Raw genomic sequence first — 7,475 nt, forward strand, 5'->3', positions numbered from 1 at the left:
AACTTAAACACTACTTGGTACAACTAAGATACAACTTACACTTTCAAATTGTATTTATTATTTTAAGTCAAGTAATACAATATACACTTATAGTTATATAATCATTAATAATACATCTAAATTACAACTTGATAAATAGTTTATAATATTAATAAATTTTTACTGCTAGTCTGCTACTCAAAATAAATTTAATTGTTTTTTTGTTTCTGAAAAGAAAATCTAACGGGCCCTCTAGGATAACAACAGAGATGAATTATCCGACGTGACAACTTAGTGGAAGTACCATAATTAATGGATAGAACTATAGAAGATATTTTCATTTTTTTATATTTCTTCATCAATAAGCTATTGTCACCTTGCATGAATATCTATGGGCAGCTAGAGAATCCAGGCGCTATCAACAGTTACTAGTAATTACTACAACTTATATATATATCAAAATCAATGAAACTTCTTCCGAGCTCTAATGCATGCTAAGAATCACATATTTCAATAGCTTAGTGACCTTAGTTTCACTCTTCACGTGGATGGTGAAATCTACCATTATGTTTTGTCTAAATAAAAACGCTTTTACAATCTCTACCCAGTCTTGTTTCATAGATACAAAATTTACTAGCACAAGAAGTTGAAACAATACAGTTCTCATAATCAAGATAGATTATATTTAATTTTGTGCGATAATCATACCGATAGTTATCCAATTTCATTTTTGATTGTGAACATAAAGCTCAAAGTGAGATCTATCTAATGAACCGTTCTAATACCATGTTAAGGTTCGTATTCATTGTTAATCGAAGAGAGAAAGTAAAAGAAACCCTAGAAAGATAGAGAGAAGATTTTTGTTTTATGTCTGATTGAAAATGAACTCTATCTGTCCGTCTAGACCCTTCCACCATCACTTAAGGTTTAGTGGACCAGGTCACAATTACAAGCCCAACTGGGCCGAATGTTACAAATATGGGCTTCAGAAAAATTAAAGCTACAATGTAAAATAAAGCGGGCAATTCACAGAATTGCCCTTCTTTTGGGGTGGTTTTAAATTTTGCCCCTTATATTTGCGGTCTTTAAATTTTGTCCTTCATATTTGTGGTCTTTAAGTTTTGTCCTTAGCTTGGATATCTGAGGTTCTGGGTTAGAACCCCCGCTCAGGCATAAAATAAAAAAATAATTTCGCAAGGCAGGACTAGAGGGAGTGTATGCCGGATCCGGCATAAAGTCCTTAAGGAAAAACTAAAGTTATGCCGGAGGGGGCATAACTTTTCCTCAAGGCATAGTTTAGTTATGCCTTATGGGGCAAAACTTTTCCTTATGGAACTATGCCTTATGGGACACACTTTTAGTTAAAGCATAACTAAAAGTATGCCCCATAAGGCAAAACTTTTCCTTAAGGCATAATTAAAAGTTTGCCTTGAAAAGTAAAAAAAAAAATTAAAAAAATATATGTCTCAAGGCAAAGTCTGCCCCCTCCGGCATAACTTTAGTTTTTCCTTAAGGATTGTATGTCGGATCCGGCATAAAGTCCTTAAGGAAAAACTAAAGTTATGCCGGAGGGGGCATAACATTTCCTCAAGGCATAGTTTAGTTATGCCTTATGGGGCAAAAATTTTCCTTAAGAAACTATGTCTTATGGGGCAGACTTTTAATTAAGGCATACCCAAAAGTATGCCTCATAAGACAAAACTTTTCCTTAAGGCAAACTTTTAGTTATGCCTTAAGGAAAAGTTCCGCCTTATGGGCATAGTTTTAGTTATATTTTACGGAAAAGGGCTAAAATTACCCCTGAACTTTGAAAAATAGTTCATCCATACCCTTCGTTATACTTTAGGGCCAATTATACCCTTACAGTTATACTATGGGGTCAATTATACCCTTCTGTCTAACTGTTGCCACGTGGCATCATCCCAGCCCCTCAAAATTATTTTACCCTCAAATAATTTTTTACTCACTAAAATAACTCAATCCGACCCGAATTTTTTTTTTTCAGCAAAAATAATACGGATAATTTTTCCAGAAAAAAATATAAAAATTATCTGTATTATTTTTGGTGAAAAAAAAAATTTCAGGTCGGATTGAGTTATTTTAGTGAGTAAAAAATTATTTGAGGGTAAAATAATTTTGAAGGGATGGGATGATGCCACGTGGCAACAATTAGACAGAAGGGTATAATTGACCCCATAGTATAACTGTAAGGGTATAATTGGCCCTAAAGTATAACGAAGGGTATGGATGAACTATTTTTCAAAGTTCAGCGGTAATTTTGGCCCTTTTCTGTATATTTTATGGGGCACACTTTTAGTTAAGGCATAACTAAAAGTATGCCCCATAAGGCGGAACTTTTCCTTAAGACATAATTAAAAGTTTGCATTAAAAAGTAAAAAAATAATAATAATAAAATATATATATATATATATATATATATATATATATATCAAGGCAAAGTCTACCCCCTCCGGCATAACTTTAGTTTTTCCTTAAGGATTGTATGCCGGATCCGGCATACACTCCCCCCAGCCCTGCTTTGTGAAATTATTTTTTTATTTTATGCCTAAACGAGAGTTCGAACCCAGAACCTTAGGTATCCAAGCGAAGGGTAAAACTTAAAGAACACAAATATAAAGGGTAAAATTTAAAGACCACCCCAAAAGAAGGTCAATCCGTGCAAAAAAAATGAAATAAAGCCACAATGTATTACACAGACAAAAATTACAAGTGTGTATATAATGGGCCTTGTGTCACGTGGGCTGAGTGGCAATGTTAACAGTTCTAATCACTTTTTATCACGAAATTCAATGTTTTTTCAAGTAAAAATATATTCAAACATAAGCTCAATTTTTCAACTACTTCTCTTTAACTTTTCAAGTACTACAGATTTTTCTTTGCACATATCACCAACTTCATGTCCTAACTACGCCTCCTTAAGTTTACCAAGTCATACATTGTTTACCCCAAAATTGGAAAAGCAATTGAATTTGTACGCGGGTATAGAATATGTGCTTGAATCTTGATATATATATATTTGATAGCAGAAAATAGGCGTGTGAGTATTTGGTAATAAAACGGCTAGTAACGGTGATTTGCTTAATTTGCTACGGACATGAACGCTTAGAAGCCATGTTGAATACTTAATGGAAGAAACACAACGTAAATGGAAACAAACGGCCTTGGCTGGATCAGATATTGAGAGAGAGATTGCATATATATTTTTCTATTACAAGTGTTCTTGGAAAATGAAGAAGCCAACCCTTACAAAGGAGGGGGATGTGCTCTATTTATAGTGTGACCTCCGTGGGTCTCATATGATGTGAACTAATAAAATAATAGCAACAAGGACAGCTCTGCACGAATTTGATGGGATTAGACTGACGGCGCCGTCTGACACACGCATGGTGGGTAGTTGATCAGGACAGGACGTTACTAGCGCGTGACCCGCGTGCAACGGCCACACGGACCAACGGCTACTCGGACTAACGGCCACACGGACCAACGGCTACTCGGACCAACGGCCACACGGACCAACGGCTACTCGGACCAACAGCCGTACGGACCAACGGCTATACGGACCAACGGCTATACGGACCAACAGCCGTACGGACCAACGGCTATACGGACCAACGGCTATACGGACCAACGACCACGAATGCTCGGTTCACCGGGCTTGGTCGTTCCAATGACGAAGAAGGCAGATCAGTCGGTCCCCTCGCTCCACCGGTTTGTCTCGCATCCAGTTTTTACCGTATACAGATAGCCCCACACTTCTCCGATCTTCGATCTATCGGAGTAACGGGGAGTGGATTGTTGACACCCAATTTTGTCCCTCCTTTATTTAATTTTATTCACTTGGGCGTCTAAATTTTTATTGACGAGTTAAACACTTTATTTTTACTATTTTATTTTTTATTGCTACTACTATTAATATCGCTACCTTCTTTTTTCAACATTACAAGTATTACTTTATCACAAATTTTAAATGGTTCGTCATCGTTTCATTTTTGGGTTTGGATTCGTTAAATTAATTATAAGACAACACTTTGTTAAAACCTTATATTTTTACATATTAATTAATTAATTGTCTTTACATAGTATATATTGTACTAGTTGTAAATTAGAAGCCCCAAAGAAGAACCCATATTTTCGGACCAATATTTAAGCCCAAAACAATCTAGTTCACTATCTGACCCGGCCAGACACCCTTATGATGGGTTCAACGATCCTAGCTTCATTTTGATCTGTTAACGTTTTATTTGTCTTTTTGAGCAATACCTGCTTCCTCTCTTTCTGTCTGCGTGTTTCTTTTTTTTTAATCACCCTCCTTTTCTTACACGCTTTAATCATGAAAATCACGTCAAGAAAAAGTTACATTTTTTTTCCCATAGTCAAAGTACTCAATGGACTTTTGGTCCCTATGTCTCTTTGAATAATGATGTGTGCCAAATTCTAAATTCTGTGAGATTTCGAGAAATATTTAATTCTCTTTATTTCAAACAGATAAAGGTCTCATAGTTTCTAGTTTCATTATATGCCCTTTTTTATTTGCGGTTCGTTTTTAAAAGCACTAGTTTTTAACTTAATTTGATATGTGTTAGACATATAATTTTCACCTCATAAACTGCGTCTTTTAATTTTTTTTTTCTTTTCGAATCCAAGACGGAGTAGGGATGCTCCTAACAAATTAAAAATTAAAGTCATGAGAAAATTGCAAAAAATGATGTTTAATTATTATTTTTTCATAAAAAATTAACAATTACAAGAAACAACGAGTTATTTACTTTTACAAACGTGATTTGAAAAAAAAGGAAGATATGTGTCCTGCCACGTCTAACTCGGAAAAATTATTAATTAAAATGACGTGTGAATTACGGTTCATTTTGAACTCAATTTTTTATATTTTTTATATTGCTTAGAAGTATATCAATATTGGACTTATTTTGAAGCTCATATTTTAAAACGACGCGTTATAATTTCTATTTTGTCAAAATATTATTTTACAAGGGGCAAATTCCTGATAATGTTATCCACCCAAAAAAAAAAAAAGGAAAGTAAAGAGAGAAATAAGAAGAATGGTGCGGTGAACTTGGAATAAGAGGGAATGAAAAAAAAAGTCAAATGATTAAACATCTTTGCACTTCTCTTTCTGGTTCCCTTCTCCCTCATCCTCTTTCCCCTCTTTCTTTCTCCCCTTCACCCGCCGCCTCCCCTCTCTCTCTCTACTCTCACGCTCTCTTCCTCCTCTCTCTCTTTCTTCAACCCCGCTCCTCTCCACTTCCCCTTGTCCCCCACGCTCTCTGCCATCTCCATATTCCCTCTGTCCCCCGCTCCTTCGTCTCTCTCCCACGCTCCTCTCTTTATTTTAATACAAACAAGACCCTATAAATGGGATCCGAAGTTGAATCGATTGGGGGGATTTTTTGGGGAGGACTGAACGTTTTCGAAGAAAAGGAATCCCTACTCTTTTTCTTTTTTTTAAATATCTGGCTTGATTCATCAAAGAAGGGATACTTTACTACCCTCAACATTTCTACTTTACCTACTCTAAATCTGGGATTTTTGTTTAAATTCCATTATGTTTTTGGGTTCGTTCGAGTTCGAGAGTAGATTCGAGGCTTCGACATCCCAGTTCATTGCGCGCAAAACAGGTAAACTTCGATATATTTGTCACTCGTAATCTTTAATTTCTGCTTGTTTAAGATTTTAGCTTATTCTGCTATATGCTTAGTGGTTATGAAGTTTCTTTGTCGTCGCGTTATTTGTTTGATGTTTGGGGCTGTTAGGATAGGATATTAATCGTTAATCGAATTTGAAAGATGTCTATCGTAGCTCGGATGCTTAAGAATCTATCTAACATCTGGTCCACTTAAATGCTTATATGGTTCATCATTTGTTGGTTCTGTTAGTAGACATAGTCGAATTAATGTTCAAGCATGAGTTTAGTATCTGGAGGTCAGATCAAAATGGCATAAAAAAAAATGTCAGTGTAGTCGTTTGGGGTATGGCTTATACTACTTGGTTGAGTATAGCTTAATAGTTTTGTGTTGAATCAATATGCCTTTATCATAATTTCCTGATCAACATCCTCTTTATTTATCTCAACTCACTTAATCTTAGTATGAATATAAGGGCCTGTCTAGCCTTGCAAATGTCAATGTGTTTGTTAGTGTTGGTCTGTATAACTACGTAATGTCCCCTTGTATTCCTGAATCTATCACTGACTTGTTCAAGCCATTCGGATTGGTCTGTGTGTTGTCATGTTCTTGTAGGATTTGATAATGACTCTGCTCTAAGATTTTGTTTATTTTGAATTGAAATACTTGTGTCTTAGTCTGAGTATATGGTTACTGGACTTATGAAATTGAAAATGATAGGAAATCTGTGTTAGTTCATCACATAGGAACTATGTCCACTTTGCACTTCATGTTAATGGAACCATGACCACTTTGCACTCCATATTAACGTTTGAAAATGTTAATAAGGCCAGAATATTCATTTGTCTAAAACAAAGTCTAAAAGAGGTTATAATGTTGAGAAAATCCTTGAACAACTTGTACTTTTCTTTGAAAATCATTTAGGGCCAGAATGATATGCTAGCTGTAAACTAGCTTAAATTATGATGCATGTCTAGAAGATAATAATAAGAAACCGGTTGGAAAACAATAGAGATTTTGAGGAAATGATCAGTTTTATATGACTTTAGAGTTAAAGGGACCAAGTAGCTCATTTAGGTAAAGAATAAGATGTTGGTTGATCTTGCGAGTGAAAAGAAATTACCGGTGAAGTGATTCTGTGTTGTTTTTTTTTTTTGTTACTACTATAAATGGAACTTGTGTTGCTATTTCTTGTGCTCCTTCTGAACATAAACTAAGGCAATAGAAGGAAATAGGATGGTGATGACCCCTTAGTTTTTTCCTCATTCCTAATCTTTTGTTATCATATTTTGGACTGAAACTGCTGTTGCATTTTGTTATATTTACTGTTGCATGTTCAAGCTGTGTAGTTGCTATCTTTAAGGGTTCGAATGGAAATTCAGATTTGATATAAGTTCTTGAATGGTTGTTATACGTTTTGAGCCAACTGCTGCCATATGGAGGCTTAAAGGCAATCATGGCTACGACTTGGCTGATGCTGCTTTGCCTATGATTCTCCCTTTTACGAATCAACAGCCCCTTAAAAAGGATACGGGCAGAACATATTTCAGTTTCTGGTTTTTGTTTTCTTTTTGCGTTCTGACCCTGCATACACAAACCACTGGCCTGCTTTAAATTTTACATCATATATGGCTTGCCTCTTTCTATATTCTGTTATTGGGCTGGGATTTATTCCGTTAGTCATTTAAAATTATCTAGGCTGCCATTATTTATGTGATGCTTTCTTTTATCTAAGTGTTGGTTGTTGCTTTTCTTCTTATATATATATTTGAAGTATAAGTGTCATAAATTCTCACCACACTAATCCTTTTCTTTCGTTTTTTTTTTTTGCATGAT

Source organism: Lycium barbarum, chromosome 2 (genome assembly GCF_019175385.1).
Source record: "Lycium barbarum isolate Lr01 chromosome 2, ASM1917538v2, whole genome shotgun sequence".
NCBI classification, from domain to species: domain Eukaryota; kingdom Viridiplantae; phylum Streptophyta; class Magnoliopsida; order Solanales; family Solanaceae; genus Lycium; species Lycium barbarum.